At 51.2% G+C, this 19,173-nt stretch overlaps 1 protein-coding gene across 2 annotated transcripts in view; it reads left to right on the top strand.

Annotated features, from left to right (window-relative positions):
- The window catches only part of DTNB (dystrobrevin beta), a 425,808-nt gene that overhangs the window by 154,475 nt on the left and 252,160 nt on the right, over nt 1–19,173 (top strand). The gene's annotated exons all lie outside the window — the stretch shown is intronic.

Genomic DNA, 19,173 nt, shown 5'->3' with positions numbered 1-19,173 from the left:
CAGCAACACAGCTCGTAGTCAGGCAGCAATCCAGGGTCTGGTACACAGGAATCACAGGAACAAAGATAGCCGGCTGTAGAACACAGACGTAAACCACAACCTCTAAGCACTAGAAGCCGAAGCATGGAAGGACTGGTGGCAGGGCTTTAAATAGTGTAGGAATTAGGCTCAAACATGTGCAGCTGTTCCAAGATGGCTGCCCCCATCAGAGGAGATGCTCTACGCCCAAATATGGGCTTCCTTCCTGAAGCTGCCCAACCAAGATGGCTGCCACAACCTGAGACGCCCATCTCCAAGATGGCCGCCGCATCCTTGAATGCCCATACCCTGCGCAAGCAGGGTGTACCTCTGGAGGAGTGTAACAGAGTGTAATAGTACCCCCTCCGGAAAAATCGCCCTCTCACCGGTTCGGTCCGGGCTTAGCAGGATGATGAGCGTGGAACTCCTGGATCAGATCTGTAGCATGCACATTGTCTGCCGGCTCCCAGGAGTTATCCTCCGGTCCAAAATGCTTCCAGGCAAGGAGATAGTACAGCTTCCTTCCACGCCGCTTGGAATCCAGGATGCGATCCACACCTCATACTCCGGCTCTGGATCGCTCTCAGGTACGGCCACTCTCTTGGGTTCGGGGTGCCACTTGGACCTGTGGAAAGGTTCAGGAGAGAGACATGAAAAGCATTGTGCACCCGGAGTTGACTGGGTAGTTGCAACCGGTAAGTCACTGCTCCTATCCTGGAGCGTACAGCAAAAGGTCCAATGAACCGTGGGGCAAACTTAGAGATGGGAGCCGCAGTCTCAGGTACCGGGTGCTCAACCATACCTTCTCTCCCAGCAGGAACTTGGGAACCGCCTGTCTCCTACGATCGTAGATCTCCTTGGCCTTGACCGCAGCTCGTCGCAACTGCTCCTGGACCTTCTTCTACACATCCTGAAGAGAACGGACCGTGGGCTGCACCTGCAGTGGAACCTCCGCGGGGGAAACTGGCGGAGGCAGACGCGGGCGGCGACCATAGATGGTGCTGAATGGGGTCGTCCGGGAGGCCAAATGCAGGCTGTTGTTATAAGCGAACTCAGCCCAGGGTAGCAGAGTAGCCCAATCATCCTGGCACTGGTTAGAGTATGCCCGGAGGAACGCCTTCACAGTCTGGTTGACCCGCTCCACCATACCATTGGTCTGCGGGTGGTATGCAGACAAAAAAAGGGTGGTAACCCCGAAGGCTGAACACAACGCCCTCCAGAAGCGAGACGTAAACTGGGAGCCTCGGTCACTAATGATCCTCTGGGGCAATCCATGGAGCCGGAAAATGTGCGTGATGAAGCTCGCAGCGAGGTTGGCAGCAGTGGACAAAGCCTTCATAGGAATGAAATGGGCCATCTTGGAGAGCCGGTCGATCACCACCCAGATGACCGTATTGCCCTGCGAGGGCGGCAGATCGGTGATAAAATCCATGGACAGGTCTTCCCAAGGCTGCTGTGGCACCGGCATGGGCTGCATCAATCCCCACTGCTTCTGATGGGACGCTTTAGTTCGGGCGCACACCGGGCAGGTAGACACATACTGCAAGACATCCTGCACCATCCGCGGCCACCAAGTACAATCGGGAGATAAGATGCAGAGTCTTGTGGAAACTGAAGTGTCTGGCAAATTTGGAAGCGTGCCCCCAGCGCAGCACCTTCCTACGGAGACCCTCCGGAACAGCTTTCTGGCAAGTGGCACTGGCCCCGAGCATGGAGGGAATACATGCCGGATTCAACATTGGGTAGGGCTCCTCGGGAGCCTTGAAGCTGCGGGACAGGGCATCCACCTGAACATTCTTTTCTCCCCATTTGAAGATCAGACGGAAGTCAAACTGGGCAAAGAACAGAGACCACCGGGCCTGGCGAGGATTCAGTCTGGTGGCATTTTGCAAATACAGCATATTCTTGTGGTCAGTTATCACCGTCACTGGGTGTGCTGTTCCCTCCAGTAAGTAGCACCACTCCTCAAAGGCTAGTTTGAGCGCCAGAAGTTCCCGATCCCCCACCGTATAATTCCACTCCGCGGGGGTGAACTTGCGGGAGAAGAAGAAGCAAGGATGTTTTTTCCCGGATGCCGACGTCTGGGAGAGTACTGCCCCTACTCCCAGGGATGAGGCGTCCACCTCCACCAGGAAAGGCTGGATAGGGTCTGGATGGCGGAGTACCGTGGCAGAAAGGAAAGCCTTCTTCAGGGTGACGAACGCGGTGAAAGCCTCCGGTGTCCAGTTTTTCGCGTCGGCGCCCTTCCTCGTGAGGGCCATCAGGGGAGCCATGATGAGGGAGTAATTCTGGATGAACTGCCAGTAGTAATTGGCGAACCCCAGGAACCTCTGCAAGGCCCACAGACCCTAGGGAGCCGGCCAGTCACGGATCGCTGTCAATTTACCGGGATCCATCTGCAACCCGGTGGAGGAAACGATATACCCCAGGAAAAGCAGACTCTGTGGTGGAACGAACACTTCTCCAGCTTGGTGTACAGCCGATGCTCCCGGAGGCGCTGAAGCACTGTGCGGACATGGGTGACATGTTGTGGCAGAGAAGCGGAGAAGATCAAGATGTCATGCAGATAGACGATCACTGAGGTGTAGAGCAGGTCCTGGAATATGAAATGTTCAAAGTTCTGAAATACTGCAGGGGCATTGCAGAGGCCGAACGGCATCACTCGGTATTCAAAGTGTCCTTCATGGGTGCTAAATGCCGTCTTCCACTCATCTCCCTCCCGGATCCGCACCAGGTTGTAGGCCCCGCGTAAGTCCAATTTAGTGAAGATCTTGACCCCTTCCAGGCGGTCGAACAACTCCGGGATGAGTGGAAGCGGATACCGGTTCTTGACGGTGATTTTATTCAAACCCCAGTAGTCAATGCAAAGGCGAAGCGACCCGTCTTTCTTTGAAACAAAGAAGAATCCAGCCCCTGCAGGGGAAGTAGAAGCTCGGATGAACCCCTTGAGGAGATTCTCCTGGATGTAGTCCCTCATGGCCCAGGACTCATCACGGGACAAGGTGTAAAGACGCCCCCTGGGTGGGTTGGTTCCCGGCAGTAGATTAATGGCACAGTCAAAAGACCGATGGGGAGGCAGCGTGTCCGCCGCCCGAGCACTGAACACATCCCGGAAATCTTGATAGTCCTTAGGCAACCCGGGCAACCCTTCCTGCGGGTTCCGAACTTGGACTGAGCAGAGAGGTATAGGGGCCTTGACTGGCTGGAGACAGTGCTGAAAACACCAGGAACCCCATTGCCCGATCTCCCCGGTGGACCAGTTGATAACCGGAGCATGCAGTCGGAGCCAGAGTAGTCCAAGGATCACCAGGTGAATGGCTCGGAGAATTACCAGGAACTGGATCTCCTCCTGATGCAATGCCCCCACCTGCAGACACAGAGGCGAGGTGATCCGGGTAATAGTCCGGGGAAGACTGTCCCCCTTGATGGAGGTGACCCTGAGAACCGGTTGGCAGGGCACCGTGGACCCACCCAACTGCAACAGGAACTCGGCATCAATGAAGTTCCCGCCGGCCCCAGAGTCCAGCAAGGCCCGCGTCTGGATCTGGACCCCTTCTCCACGGAACAGGACAGGAACAGAGAGCAGGTTGTCGGGAAGGGATGACAGCCGACCCAGAGCCACTCCCTTCACGGGGCTCGGGCCGGAGCGTTTCCCGACGCCCCAGGCTTATTTGGGCAGGTACCCGAGAAATAGCCGGCCTGCCCACAGTACAGGCATAAAGGATTCCTGAGATGATGGGCCCTCTCCTGCTTGGACAAGTGATGCCGCCCCACTACCATGGGTTCCTCTTCAGCTCCTTCCGAACCCTCTTCGAGGAACCTAGGCATCTCTGGACGACGGAAGTGGCCCCTGGTTCTCTGCACCGCTGGCTGCGTAGCCCTCTCCTGGACTCGCTCCTGGAACCGGATATCAACCCTGGTGCAGAGTGCAATGAGGACGTCCAAGGTGGCGGGAATCTCTCTACCAGCCAATTCGTCCTTTAGTTGGCTGTTCAACCCCTGCCAGAAAATGGCTGAGAGGGCTTTCTGGTTCCACCGGAGTTCTGCGGCCAAGGTACGGAACCGGACAGCATACGCTGCGACCGACCCGGAGCCCTGCTGAATCTGCAGTAGCTCCCCAGAGGCAGAAGAAGGCTGGCCAGGTACGTCGAATACCATCCGGAACTGCCGCAGAAACTCATCAAGGTCCACCAGAACCGGACTCTGCTGCTCCCATAGCGGGGACGCCCAGGCCAGGGCGGCCCCAGGAAGCAGGGAGATGATGTAGGTCACCTTTACTTTATCGGATGGAAAAGCCTCTGGTTGCAGCTTGAACAGGATCTGGCACTGGTTGAGAGCCACGGCAACCTGTTGCTGGAGCACCGGTAGCTGGTTGCAGACATCCAGCAGAACATTGGACAAGCGGGTTAGCTGAGCCTGCTGCTGATGTAGAACCTGAGCCAAGTTGCTCGGTCTTGTCTGGCGAGCTCATGGCTTCGGCTTACTGTTATGTCTGGGAATGTGAGCCCTTGTGCCCCGACTGAGTACGGCGAAGATGGAGTGACACCGCACTCGGTCAGGCAGCCAGACAACCTCTAGCTTCACCTGGGAAGCGACCGCCGCTCCCCGGGAGTTTTGCCCCCAGGTGAAGGCGGCCACCAGGACTTCCGGAACCGGCGGGGTTGCACGACCACTGACCCGACAGGCAGGGAGAGCAGACACCGTCCAGGAGTAAAAGAATCAGCAGCGCAGCGAATAGTCAGAGAAACAGTCCGAGGTCTTCGCAGGCAGCAACACAGCGCATAGTCAGGCAACAATCCAGGGTCTGGTACACAGGAATCACAGGAACAAAGATAGCCGGCTGTAGAACACAGACGTAGACCACGACCTCTAAGCACTAGAAGCCAAAGCATGGAAGGACTGGTGGCAGGGCTTTAAATAGTGTAGGAATTAGGCTCAAACATGTGCAGCTGTTCCAAAATGACTGCGTACATCAGAGGAGATGCTCTACACCCAAATATGGGCTTTCTTCCTGAAGCTGCCCAACTTTAAGATGGCTGCCACAACCTGAGACGCCCATCTCCAAGATGGCTGCTGCATCCTCGAATGCCCATACCCTGTGCAAGCAGGCTGCACCTCTGGAGGAGTGTAACACAGTGTAACAGTTCATTAGGGAGTGGAACCCATTCTGCCCCAGGACAGGCACACAGAGCCCATAGAACTGGGGAAAACCCGGTGCATCTTTGGAGAAGAGCCAGCCCATATCTGCAGCTTCTTCCTGGAAAAGCTGCAGTCGGACCTCAGGGATGGGCCAGGACTTAGACCAAGCTCAATGTCCCTGGCAGACTAAGCAGTATGTGATGGAACCAAACGAGAGGCTGGGAAGGGGTAGCACTGGGTTTGTCTTTCATGGAAGACTCTTACACAGTGAGGGAGCTGGTACAGATGGAGTTTGTGGAGGAAGGAGAGTGGCTTCCAGCAGAAGAAGGAGAGCAGCTTCTAGTTGAGTAGGGGATGGAAAATCCCACAGCGTGAAATGGATCTGCAAGTAGCAATTGAGACTCATGAGGACTATTTCTAAAACCACACACTCAGCCCGTGGGTGTATGGTTGCCATATTTGCGGAGACAAAAAAGACAAAAAATAAAATGCTCTCATGCCCCTGCCGCTCCCTACTGCACAGTCACCTTGGCCTCCCAAGAAAGCCAGATTCTATAAAAAGTGAAAATAATGGTAAAAGTAACAGAAATGCATTTTTTTCTATACTCTGCTAAATGCAAAATTAGAAAAGATGTTCATTTCCAAAAAAGCAAACATCCATGAGCAGCATGTCCCCCTTTCCTCTTCTTTCCATCCCCTTCTATCCATGTGCTGCATTTCCCCCTTTTTCCTTCCCCCTCACCAATCTTTTTTCCAGCCACCTCCCTGCACCCACATTTTATTCACCTTTTATATAGCCCTCTCCCTCCCTCCCTCCCTCCACCCACATGACTCTATTCATCTCCCCTCTGATCCAGCCCTGAGTCAGGGTGCCCTCCTTGTACCTACCTTAATGCACCCTGGTGGTCTAGTGGCCTCTTTGGGGCAGGAAAGAACTCCACTTTTTCCTGCCCATTGCTGTTAATCTGCTCGCTGTAGTTGTTTCTTCAACATGGCTGCCTAAGGTGGTGTCAGAGTTCCATCTGAACCACTCGATTGTCTTGCCAAGATTCTTTCTCCGATCTCATGCCCATCCTGGCATCTCCGATCTCATGCCCATCCTGGCAAAAGCAGCTTGCACACCTGGGATTGTAAGAGAGCATTGGCCTACTATATGGAGTGGACAAGGCCCCACAGACGTTCCGCCCAGCTTTTTATTTCTTTTGGTCCCAACAGGATGGGGGTCACCATCAGGAAACGTACCATCGCAATTTGACTGGCAGATTGCATTTCCTGCACTTATTCCCAGGCCGGTCTGGCCTTGGAGGGTCATGTCATATAATTTCAGAGCCAAGGCTTCGTTGATAGTCCACTTGCAGTCAGCCTCCATTGAAGAAATTTGCAAAGCTGCAACGTGGTCTTCATATTCGATGTGACAATCTGTTCTGGTAGTCAGTGTTGAAGAATCTGTTTGGGGTCTATCATCTAACTCCACCCTCCTAGACACATTTTATTCTGTTCCAGGCTCCACCCTCATTCAGATTGTATATAGTTTCAGTTTAATCTGTGTTATGCCCTCACCATTGCGAGGCCCAATTGACCAATGTTTGTTGTTTTTGGTGAGCCAGGATGCTAGGGATTCCCCGCTTGTGAGAAGATAGAACCCTGCTTGTCCGCTGAAAAAGCGAAGATACTTACCTGTAGCAGGTATTCTCCGAGGACAGCAGGCTTCATGTTCTCACAATCCTTCCCACGTCCCCTAGGAGTTGTCTCCTTGGTTTTTTATCATTTATTTTTTTTGCTTTATTACTAAATTTAGTAGACGAGCGTTACGGCATTCGCACATGCGTGGTGGAGCGTGGCTCTTGTGCCACAAAGCTCTGTTTTTAGCTTTGGCAAAATGCCAGAGCGGGTGACACAGATCGGTGTCACCCACTTGTGAGAATATAAAGCCTGCTGTCCTCAGAGAATACCTGCTACAGGTAAGTATCTTCACTTTCTCCGAGGACAAGCAGGCTGCTTGTTCTCACTGATGGGTGACGTCCTCGGCAGCCCCTCCAATCGGAATCTTCCTAGCAAAGTCCTTTGCTAGCTCTCGCGCGCCCGCGCGCACCGCGCATGCGCGGCCGTCTTCCCGCCCGAAACCGGCTCGAGCCGGCCAGTCTTCTTTCGTCCGCACTCGGTACGGCTGTGTTTTTGTCGTGTCGAGCCCCGGAGAGTCGACCTCGCGCGTCCGTTATCTAAATCGACGTGTTTTTTCTTCGGAAAAGTTTCTTTTCGTTCGGAAAGTGCTCCGGAAACCCCCTTGGGTTTCGTTTGCCCCTTCCCGTATTTCCAGTTTTTTGCCCCGGTAAGTTTTCTTTCGTTGTCGGGGTAGGCCTCTTTTCGGCCTCGGTCGAGATTTTTCTCCCTTAAAGTTTTGGTGCTCCAAATTCGTCATTTCGGATTTTGACTTCGCCGGCGTGATTTTTCCGCCCATGACATCGAAGCCTTCCAGCGGCTTCAAGAAGTGCACCCAGTGCGCCCGGGTAATCTCGCTCACTGATAGGCACTCTTCGTGTCTTCAGTGTCTGGGGGCCGAGCACCGTCCCCAGAACTGTAGTCTGTGTTCCCTCTTACAAAGGCGGACTCAAGTAGCGAGATTGGCCCAGTGGAACGTTTTGTTCTCGGGCTCTTCGTCGGCATCGGCACCGGGGTCATCGTGTGCATCGACGTCATCAGCGTCCAGACCTTCTTCCTTGGCTGCCAGTGCATCGAGTGCATCGAGGCATCGGCCCTCTGCATCGGCGCCGAGACATCGGATAGCTGCATCGACGTCGGTGGTACCGGGACCTCGTCTCCTGATGTCGTCGGACGGTGGTGCATCGAGTGGAGTGCAGGTGAGGGCTGTCCATTCCCCTGCTGGTGGCGGTGAGCCCTCGGGTGGGTCTCCTCCTACCCTGAGGGCTCCTGCGGTACAGCCCCCCCGAGACCGACCTCCTTCGGCCTCGGCCCCGAGGAAGCGACGGCTGGATTCTACGTCCTCCTCGTCGGTGCCGGGGAGCTCCGGTGACATGCTTCGGAAGAAGTCGAAGAAGCATCGACACCGGTCCCCTCCCCGCGTCGGCACCGAGAGCTCTGGGTCGCCGAGGGAGTCGGCACCCAGCAGGCATCGGCACCGAGAGGACCGCTCACCCTCTGTTCAGGAGGTGTCGATGCGCTCCACTCTGGACAGCCCGGAACAGCCTCCACGCCCGGAACAGGTTCTGACGTCGACGCCTGCATCGACCTCCATGCCTTTCTCTGCAGCCGCTCTGAACGAGAGCCTCCGGGCCGTTCTCCCAGAGATTCTGGGTGAGCTGTTGCGCCCTACCCCTCCGGTACCGGCGGTGCTTGCGCCTCCGGTACCGTCGAGCATGGCGCCGGCTGGCCCATCGCCCGGGGTGAGGTCCCCGACGTCGGTACCGCGTGCGGTGCCGACTGCGGCCACCTCCCAGGAGGGCTCCCCGACTACGTCGGCGGAGGGAGCTTCGCCGATGCGGGCGAGGGAGTCTACCTCTCGACGCCCCCATCGTGGACGTGGCTCCACGGAGTCGAGCCGGGCACGGTTGCAGACGCAGGTCCGTGAACTTGTGTCTGACACCGAGGGTGAGGCCTCGTGGGAGGAAGAAGAAGACCCCAGATATTTCTCTGACGAGGAGTCTGAGGGTCTACCTTCTGATCCCACTCCCTCTCCTGAAAGACAGCTTTCTCCTCCCGAGAGTCTGTCTTTTGCTTCCTTTGTCCGGGAGATGTCTACGGCCATCCCCTTCCCGGTGGTTGTGGAGGACGAGCCCAGGGCTGAAATGTTTGAGCTCCTGGACTATCCTTCTCCACCTAAGGAAGCGTCCACTGTTCCCCTGCACCATGTCCTCAAAAAGACATTGCTGGCGAACTGGACCAAGCCTTTAACTAATCCCCACATCCCCAAGAAGATCGAGTCCCAGTACCGGATCCATGGGGACCCAGAGCTGATGCGCACCCAGTTGCCTCACGACTCTGGAGTTGTGGATCTGGCCCTAAAGAAGGCTAAGAGTTCTAGGGAGCATGCTTCGGCGCCCCCGGGCAAAGACTCTAGAACCTTAGACTCCTTTGGGAGGAAGGCCTACCATTCCTCTATGCTCGTGGCCAAAATTCAGTCTTACCAGCTCTACACGAGCATACACATGCGGAATAATGTGCGACAGTTGGCGGGCTTGGTTGATGCTCTTCCCCCTGAGCAAGCCAAGCCTTTTCAGGAGGTGGTCAGGCAGCTGAAGGCGTGCAGAAAATTCCTGGCCAGAGGAGTTTATGACACTTTTGATGTTGCGTCCAGGGCCGCTGCTCAAGGTGTGGTGATGCGCAGGCTCTCATGGCTGCGTGCCGCCGACCTGGAGAATAGACTCCAGCAGCGGATTGCGGACTCGCCTTGCCGTGCGGACAACATTTTTGGAGAAAAAGTCGAGCAGGTGGTAGAGTCTCTCCACCAGCGGGACACCGCATTCGACAAGTTCTCCCGCCGGCAGCCTTCAGCTTCTACCTCTACAGGTAGACGATTTTTCGGGGGAAGGAAGACTGTTCCCTATACTTCTGGTAAGCGTAGGTACAATCCTCCTTCCCGACAGCCTGCGGCCCAGGCTAAGCCCCAGCGCGCTCGCTCTCGTCAGCAGCGTGCGCCTCAGCAAGGCCCCGCGGCTCCCCAGCAAAAGCAAGGGGCGAGCTTTTGACTGGCTCCAGCAGAGCATAGCCGACATCCAAGTGTCAGTGTCGGGCGACCTGCCAGTCGGAGGGAGGTTGAAAGCTTTTCACCAAAGGTGGCCTCTCATAACCTCCGATCAGTGGGTTCTGCAAATAGTCCGGCAAGGATACACCCTCAATTTGGCCTCCAAACCTCCAAATTGTCCACCGGGAGCTCAGTCTTACAGCTTCCAGCACAAGCAGGTACTTGCAGAGGAACTCTCCGCCCTTCTCAGCGCCAATGTGGTCGAGCCCGTGCCATCCGGGCAAGAAGGGCTGGGATTCTATTCCAGGTACTTCCTTGTGGAAAAGAAAACAGGGGGGATGCGTCCCATCCTAGACCTAAGGGCCCTGAACAAATATCTCGTAAAAGAAAAGTTCAGGATGCTTTCCCTGGGCACCCTTCTCCCCATGATTCAGCAAAACGATTGGCTATGCTCTCTGGACTTAAAGGATGCCTACACACACATCCCGATACTGCCAGCTCACAGACAGTATCTGCGATTTCAGTTGGGCACACGCCACTTCCAGTACTGTGTGCTACCCTTTGGGCTCGCCTCTGCGCCCAGGGTGTTCACAAAGTGCCTAGCTGTAGTAGCAGCGGCACTTCGCAGGCTGGGGGTGCATGTGTTCCCATATCTCGACGATTGGCTGGTGAAGAACACATCCGAGGCAGGAGCCCTGCAGTCCATGCAGATGACTATTCGCCTCCTGGAGCTACTGGGGTTTGTGATAAATTACCCAAAGTCCCATCTTCTCCCAGTACAGAAACTCGAATTCATAGGAGCTCTGCTGGATTCTCGGACGGCTCGCGCCTATCTCCCAGAGACGAGGGCCAACAACTTGTTGTCCCTCGTCTCGCGGGTGCGAGCGTCCCAGCAGATCACAGCTCGGCAGATGTTGAGATTGCTGGGCCACATGGCCTCCACAGTCCATGTGACTCCCATGGCCCGTCTTCACATGAGATCTGCTCAATGGACCCTAGCCTCCCAGTGGTTTCAGGCTGCTGGGGGTCTAGAAGACGTGATCCACCTGTCCACGAGTTTTCTCGAATCCCTGTATTGGTGGACAATCTGGTCCAATTTGACTCTGGGACGTCCTTTCCAAATTCCTCAGCCTCAAAAAGTGCTGACAACGGATGCGTCTCTCCTGGGATGCGGAGCTCATGTCGATGGGCTTCACACCCAAGGAAGCTGGTCCCTCCAGGAACGCGGTCTACAGATCAATCTCCTGGAGTTGCGAGCGATCTGGAACGCTCTGAAGGCTTTCAGAGATCGGCTGTCCCATCAAATTATCCAAATTCAGACAGACAACCAGGTTGCCATGTACTATGTCAACAAGCAGGGGGGCACCGGATCTCGCCCCCTGTGTCAGGAAGCCGTCAGCATGTGGCTCTGGGCTCGCCGTCTCGGCATGGTGCTCCAAGCCACATATCTGGCAGGCGTAAACAACAGTCTGGCCGACAGATTGAGCAGGATTATGCAACCTCACGAGTGGTCGCTCAACTCCAGAGTGGTGCGCCAGATCTTCCAAGCGTGGGGCACCCCCTTGGTGGATCTCTTCGCATCTCGAGTGAACCACAAAGTCCCTCAGTTCTGTTCCAGGCTTCAGGCCCCCGGCAGACTGGCATCGGATGCCTTCCTCCTGGATTGGGGGGAAGGCCTGCTGTATGCTTATCCTCCCATTCCTCTGGTGGGGAAGACTTTGTTGAAACTCAAACAAGACCGAGGCACCATGATTCTGATTGCTCCTTTTTGGCCGCGTCAGATCTGGTTCCCTCTTCTTCTGGAGTTATCCTCCGAAGAACCGTGGAGATTGGAGTGTTTTCCGACCCTCATCACGCAGAACGAAGGGGCTCTTCTGCATCCCAGCCTCCGGTCCCTGGCTCTCACGGCCTGGATGTTGAGAGCGTAGACTTTGCCTCTTTGGGTCTGTCAGAGGGTGTCTCCCGCGTCTTGCTTGCTTCCAGGAAAGATTCCACCAAGAGGAGTTACTTCTTTCTGTGGAGGAGGTTTGCCGTCTGGTGTGACAGCAAGGCCCTAGCTCCTCGCTCTTGTCCTACACAGACCCTGCTTGAATACCTTCTGCACTTGTCTGAGTCTGGTCTCAAGACCAACTCTGTAAGAGTTCACCTTAGCGCAATCAGTGCATACCATTACCATGTGGAAGGTAAGCCGATCTCGGGACAGCCTTTAGTTGTTCGCTTCATGAGAGGTTTGCTTTTGTCAAAGCCCCCTGTCAAGCCTCCTACAGTGTCATGGGATCTCAATGTCGTTCTCACCCAGCTGATGAAACCTCCTTTTGAGCCACTGAATTCCTGCCATCTGAAGTACTTGACCTGGAAGGTCATTTTCTTGGTGGCAGTTACTTCAGCTCGTAGAGTCAGTGAGCTTCAGGCCCTGGTAGCCCGGGCCCCTTACACCAAATTTCATCATAACAGAGTAGTCCTCCGCACTCACCCTAAGTTCTTGCCAAAGGTCGTGTCGGAGTTCCATCTGAACCAGTCAATTGTCTTGCCAACATTCTTTCCCCGTCCTCATTCCTGCCCTGCTGAACGTCAGCTGCACACATTGGACTGCAAGAGAGCATTGGCCTTCTATCTGGAGCGGACACAGCCCCACAGACAGTCCGCCCAATTGTTTGTTTCTTTTGATCCCAATAGGAGGGGAGTGGCTGTGGGGAAACGCACCATATCCAATTGGCTAGCAGATTGCATTTCCTTCACTTACGCCCAGGCGGGGCTGGCTCTTGAGGGTCATGTCACGGCTCATAATGTTAGAGCCATGGCTGCGTCGGTAGCCCACTTGAAGTCAGCCTCCATTGAAGAAATTTGCAAAGCTGCGACGTGGTCATCTGTCCACACATTCACATCTCATTACTGCCTGCAGCAGGATACCCGACGCGACAGTCGGTTCGGGCAGTCAGTTCTTCAGAACCTGTTTGGGCTTTAGGATCCAACTCCACCCCCCGAGGGCCCTGTTTGTTCTGTTCCAGGCTGCACTCTCAGTTAGTTGGTAAATTTTTTAGGTCAATCTCAGTTATGTCCTCGCCGTTGCGAGGTCCAATTGACCATGGTTGTTGTTTTGAGTGAGCCTGGGGGCTAGGGATACCCCATCAGTGAGAACAAGCAGCCTGCTTGTCCTCGGAGAAAGCGAATGCTACATACCTGTAGAAGGTATTCTCCGAGGACAGCAGGCTGATTGTTCTCACAAACCCGCCCGCCTCCCCTTTGGAGTTGTGTCTTCCCTTGAACTGTATTGTCTTGCTACATACTGGACTGGCCGGCTCGAGCCGGTTTCGGGCGGGAAGACGGCCGCGCATGCGCGGTGCGCGCGGGCGTGCGAGAGCTAGCAAAGGACTTTGCTAGGAAGATTCCGATTGGAGGGGCTGCCGAGGACGTCACCCATCAGTGAGAACAATCAGCCTGCTGTCCTCGGAGAATACCTTCTACAGGTATGTAGCATTCGCTATATCCTGGCACGGTGACTGGGGTTCCTTTACAGTGAAAGAATTTTGCTTGTGATGTAGGAGGTTTTTTTTTTTTTTTGAATGATGAGTTATCCTGTAGAGTTCATATTTCGACAGGTAAGTCTTCTCGTAGCTTATACTTGATAAGGCAATTACACTCTTGTTTGATAGCACAAGCATTATCACTTACAAAGTTAGATTATTGTAATGCATTGTACTGTGGCTCAGTACAGATTCAGTTTCATTGGCTGCAGATTCTTGGCGATTTCTTATTCTTATGAATTCCACTGGTTGGAATCATGTTTCCATTGTGGTTGTCTGTGTCTAATCTGTTACTGTTTAAAAGTTGTACTTGGTTCTTAATTTACTTCATGGAATGTGTTCTTAGGGCCTTTTACTAAGCCACGGTAGTGTTTTTGGTGTGCGCTAAATGCTAGAGACACCCATATATTCCAGTGGGTATCTCTAGCATTTAGCGCGTGTTAAAAACTGTGCCGCAGCTTAGTGAAAGGCCTCCTGTATGTCCCGGGATGCTTGTTGCATTCTCAGGTGCATTATTTGAAATTACAGGTTATATAATTGGAAGGCTCACAAAGAATAGCTTTTATGGATCAAGGGCCTAAATAGAAGAATTCCTTACTATCTGTCCTTCAGGATGGATCTTCCTATTTAATGGTTGGCTATTTTGTACTTATAGCTATGAGATGAGTGAGTGTGGGGGATGTAATGAGGATGAGTGATTGAGGAAGTGAAAGGTATTGCATGATGAGAGTGGAGTTAGGAGGGATGTAGTAATAAGAGTGAAGCTATAAGAAAGGGTGCAGACGGATAGGGGAGAGTGAGTGAGGGGTATGAATAAGAGGACTAGGAATGGAGTGAGGGGATTGGAAGGGATATAGGGTATGAAGAATCAATCTTTCCTTTCTTCCCCACATTTCCTTTTTCCTCTTCCTTGGTGCCTTGTCACCCTTTCCATCCCTAATGTTTCATATTCAATTCCTGATCCTTGCTTCATTATCTGAGATACTTTCTCTTCAAACCCTTCATTTTTACTTTTCATTTATTCTGTATCCCCCTTCCTAGCAGCAATCACTAGCTAGATTATATGAAGTTTCAGGATTTGGTTAAAACTTGACTCTTTAATGTTTTAAAGAAGAAAGCTTGTCTTACATAAAAGAGGAGTATAGATTGCAATGTTGGTTTTAGGAGAGTTATGCCTTGGAGAATTGTGTTTGGGTTTTGGGGAGGGAGGAGGGTAAATTTTTGTACTGAGTAATTTGGTAAGGCATATGTAGCCTTTATAATGCACTATATCGTAGTTGATTAAAGCACCTGTCTAGTAAACTGTAGATCCTGGGTTCAACTCCCAGTGGTGCCTCAGTTCTCCCTCCCTGAAGCCCCCTTTTCATATGCACTATCTGTAATGGAGGGCTATTAGATCAGGGGTGGAAAAACAGAGAAGGCTGCTGGGTTTACTCTGCTGTTACTAATATTTAACCTGTCATTAAAATTGTCTATAGTACCTGAAGGTTGGAGGGTGGCCAATGTAACACAGATTTTTAAAAACGATTCCAGGGGTGATCGGGGAAATTAGAGACCTGTAAGCCTGACGTCAGTGGACAAAATAGTGGAAACTATTATAAAGAATAAAGTTACAGAGCATATAGACAAACATAGTTTAATGGGACAGAGTCAGCATGGGTTCAGACAAGGGAAATCTTTTCTCTCCAATTTGCTTCACTTCTTTGAAGGCATGAATAAACATGTGGATAAAGGTGAACTGGTTGATGTAGTGTATCTAGATTTTCAGAAAGCTTTTGATAAAGTTCCTTATGAGAGACTCCTGAGAAAATTAAAAAGTCATGGGATAGGAGGCAATGATCTTCTGTGAATTGGGAATTGGTTATTGGACAGAAAGCAGAGGGTGGTGCTAAATGGCCATATCTCTCAATAGAGGAGGGTGAATAGTGGAGTGCCGCAGAGATCAGTACTGGGACCTGTGCTATTTAACATATTTATAAATGATATGGAAATTGGAACGACAAGTGAGGTGATTAAATTTGCAGATGACATAAAACTATTACATAGTAACATAGTAGATGACGGCAGAAAAAGACCTGCACGGTCCATCCAGTCTGCCCAACAAGATAACTCATATTTGCTGCTTTTTGTGTATACCCTACTTTGATTTGTACCTGTGCTCTTCAGGGCACAGACCGTATAAGTCTGCCTAGCACTATCCCTGCCTCCCAACCATCAGCCCCGCCTCCCAACCACCGGCTCTGGCTCAGACCGTATAAGTCTGCCCAGCACTATCCTCGCCTCCCAACCACCAGCCCTGCCTCTCAACCACCGGCTCTGGCACAGACCATACAAGTCTGTCCAGCACTATCCCCGCCTCCCAACCACCAGTCCCGCTTCCCACCACTGGCTCTGGCACAGACCGTATAAGTCTGCCCAGCACTATCCCCGCCTCCCAACCACCAGCCCCGCCTCCCGATCTTGACTAAGCTCCTGAGGATCCATTCCTTCGGCACAGGATTCCTTTATGCTTATCCCACGCATGTTTGAATTCTGTTACCGTTTTCATTTCCACCACCTCCCGCGGGAGGGCATTCCAAGCATCCACTACTCTCTCCGTGAAAAAATACTTCCTGACATTTTTCTTGAGTCTGCCCCCCTTCAATCTCATTTCATGTCCTCTCGTTCTACCTTCTTCCCATCTCCGGAAAAGGTTCGTTTGTGGATTAATACCTTTCAAATATTTGAACGTCTGTATCATATTACCCCTGTTTCTCCTTTCCTCCAGAGTATACATGTTTAGTTCAGCAAGTCTCTCCTCATACGTCTTGTAACGCAAATCCCATACCATTCTCGTAGCTTTTCTTTGCACCACTTCAATTCTTTTTACATCCTTAACAAGATACGGCCTCCAAAACTGAACACAATACTCCAGGTGGGGCCTCACCAACGACTTACACAGGGGCATCAACACCCCCTTTCTTCTGCTGGTCACACCTCTCTCTATTCAGCCTAAGAACCTTCTAGCTACGGCCACCGCCTTGTCATACTGTTTCGTCGCCTTCAAATCCTCAGATACTATCACCCCAAGATCCCTCTCTCCGCCCGTACCTATCAGACTCTCCCCGCCTAGACATAAAACTATTCAAGGTTGTTAAACAAATGCAGACTGGACATTCAAATGACAGATGAAATTTAATGTGGACAAATGCAAGATGACGCACATTGGAAAGAATAATCCAAATCCTAATTACCTGATGCTAGGGTCCACCTTGGGGGTAAGCACTCAAGATAAAGATCTAGGTTTCATTGTAGATAATACGCTGAAATTTGCTGCTCAGTGTGCAGCTGTGGCCAAAAAAGCAAACAGGATGCTAGGATTTGTTAGGAGAGGGATGGTGAATAAGACCAAAAATACTATACTGTCTCTGTATTGCTCCATGGTGTGACTGCACCTTGAGTATTGCATTCAGTTTTGGTAACTGTATCTCAAAAAAGATATAATGGAATTAGAAAAGGTTAAAAGAAGAGCGACCAAAATGATAAAGGGGATGGAACTCCTCTCGTATGAGGAAATGTTAAAGAGGTTAGGGCTCTTCAGCTTGGAAGAGAGACGGATGAGGAGAGATATGATGGAGGTCTACAAAATCCTGAGTGGTGTAGAATGAGAAGTAAATTGATTTTTTACTCATTCCAAAAGTACAAAGACTAGGGGACACTCAAGGAAGTTACATGGAAATAGTTTTAAAACAAATAGGAGGAAATATTTTTTCACTCAATGAATAGTTGAGTTCTGGAACTCTTTGTCAGAGGATGTGGTAACAGTGGTTAGCATATCTGGGTCTAAAAACGGTTTGGACAAATTCCTGAAGGGAAAGTCCATAGTTTGCTATTGAGACAGACATGGGGAAGCAACTGCTTGCCCTGGGATTTGTAGCACGGAATGTTGCCGCAATCTGGGTTTCTGCCAGGTACTTGTGATCTGGCTTGGCCACTGTTGGAAACAGGATACTGTGCTAGATGGACCATTGGTCTGACCTAGTATGGTTACTCTTTTGTTCTTATGTTCAAGTCAAAATATCATTTTTCCACCTAAAAATGACCAAACGAAATATCTGGACACACCAAAAATGTCAGGAAACAATTTTTTAGTAACACCAAAGTAAAGAATTTAACATGTAAATCCATGCAGGTCTTTGCATTTATGCCTCAAATGCACACTAAACCCCCATTTGGCCTCTCTAATATTTGGCCTAATATTGAAATGAGTTTGATATTACTGGCATAGCAAGTTGAAATACTGGCTCCATATCTGGGAGCATTATCTGTTCTCCACTTTCAGAGAATTTCGGTCATCACCTTTTCTCCTTATAACTTAATTGCTTTCTGTAACTTTCCTCTCAACTATTTCTGAATACTCCATCTCTCAAATACTCCACTCCTTTCCTGCTTAAATATTTCCCCTTCAATCCAGAACATTTTCTCCCTCTACCAAAAATCTGAGCAACTATTACTATTTTTCTTCCTAAGCTACTGTTTGTGTACACCATCTGATTCTCAGGTTACTTGTAGCCTGCAAACGTGAATACATTTTTTGGTTATCATCCTATGGCAAGTACCAAGGAAAGGCTGGCTGTGCTGGAAGTGTTAGGCAAAAGAGCAAATGATAGCAAGGGGAACTGACTCCTCTCTTTCTAGACCCACTAATATTCAGTAGTACTATGGCATACAAAAAATTGTTGGTGCTTATTTGCTCTTTTGGTTGCACATTGGGGTATTGTTCTCTTGGAAAATCTGGTGAAGGAGGACCGGACTTTTTTTTTTTTTTTTTTTTACTATGCAGGATTTATAACCATCTCTGACTGATACTTTTGCTTTTTTCAACTGTCGTGCTATATATCTTCTCTCTCTAGACAAAAGTTTGACCTTGTGCTTTAGGTCCATGTTATGAGAGTTCCTAGAGAGTGATGCCATGGGATCAGGTTTCAATCTCCTGGTTTTGCAGGACGCTTCTGCAGCAGTCTCAGGCTCTAGATCTCCAGAGAGTGGCAACTAGATGGGAGCATGATCTGGGGACGCCCTGTTAATGCTCACTGTCTCATGGATGCTCTTTGGACAACGGCCCAGTTAGTCCACAGTGCAGAGCTGCAGGTCAAGCCATTTTCGAACCGTACATAGAGCTGTTTTTTCTCAAAAGCAGGCTTACCATGCTGGCTGTGCAACCACCTCTGGATGTTTGAAGTGTACCAATGCAGACACCTCATTCCTTCATAGTATTTGGCATTGTCAGACAATTAAAGTATTTTGGGAGACTTTATTTAATTATCTCTACTCTGTTCTGGGCTACTGTATTCAGCCTACCCTGGAAGGAGCCCCATTCAGTTCTTTGACATTGCGAAGGTGGAACGAAGATGAGAAGCTTTTTGGGGGGAAAGCCTGTATCCAGGGGTGAAAATTTATTCTGAATCGCTAGTTATCAGAGTCTCCCCTGACCCTCTGATATTGGAGGAATAAATTGCATGGCCTCAAGTTATGGGAGTCCCCGGGGAAGGGCTCATCTTTCCCCAAAGAGACAAAAGAGATTCTTAGCGATTTTGGGGTCTGTATCTACAGTAGATTTCCCCTAAGACACGTAGATTTTCTGTAGAGCCACCAGTTTAGTGACATTTTTGGGTTGGCCTGATAGGGCAGGATGGGGAGGGGGATTTGGAGGATGGGGTTGATAATTGCTTGTAGACTAGTCTGGGGCTTAAGAGCCACGGCCTCAGATGAAGTTGCTTTTCTGTGCTATTTCTTGGTGACAATTGTTTATAG

This window comes from Microcaecilia unicolor, chromosome 3, assembly GCF_901765095.1.
Source record: "Microcaecilia unicolor chromosome 3, aMicUni1.1, whole genome shotgun sequence".
NCBI classification, from domain to species: domain Eukaryota; kingdom Metazoa; phylum Chordata; class Amphibia; order Gymnophiona; family Siphonopidae; genus Microcaecilia; species Microcaecilia unicolor.
Note: the sequence above shows the minus strand (reverse complement) of the source record. Positions and strands in the feature narration are given on the sequence as shown.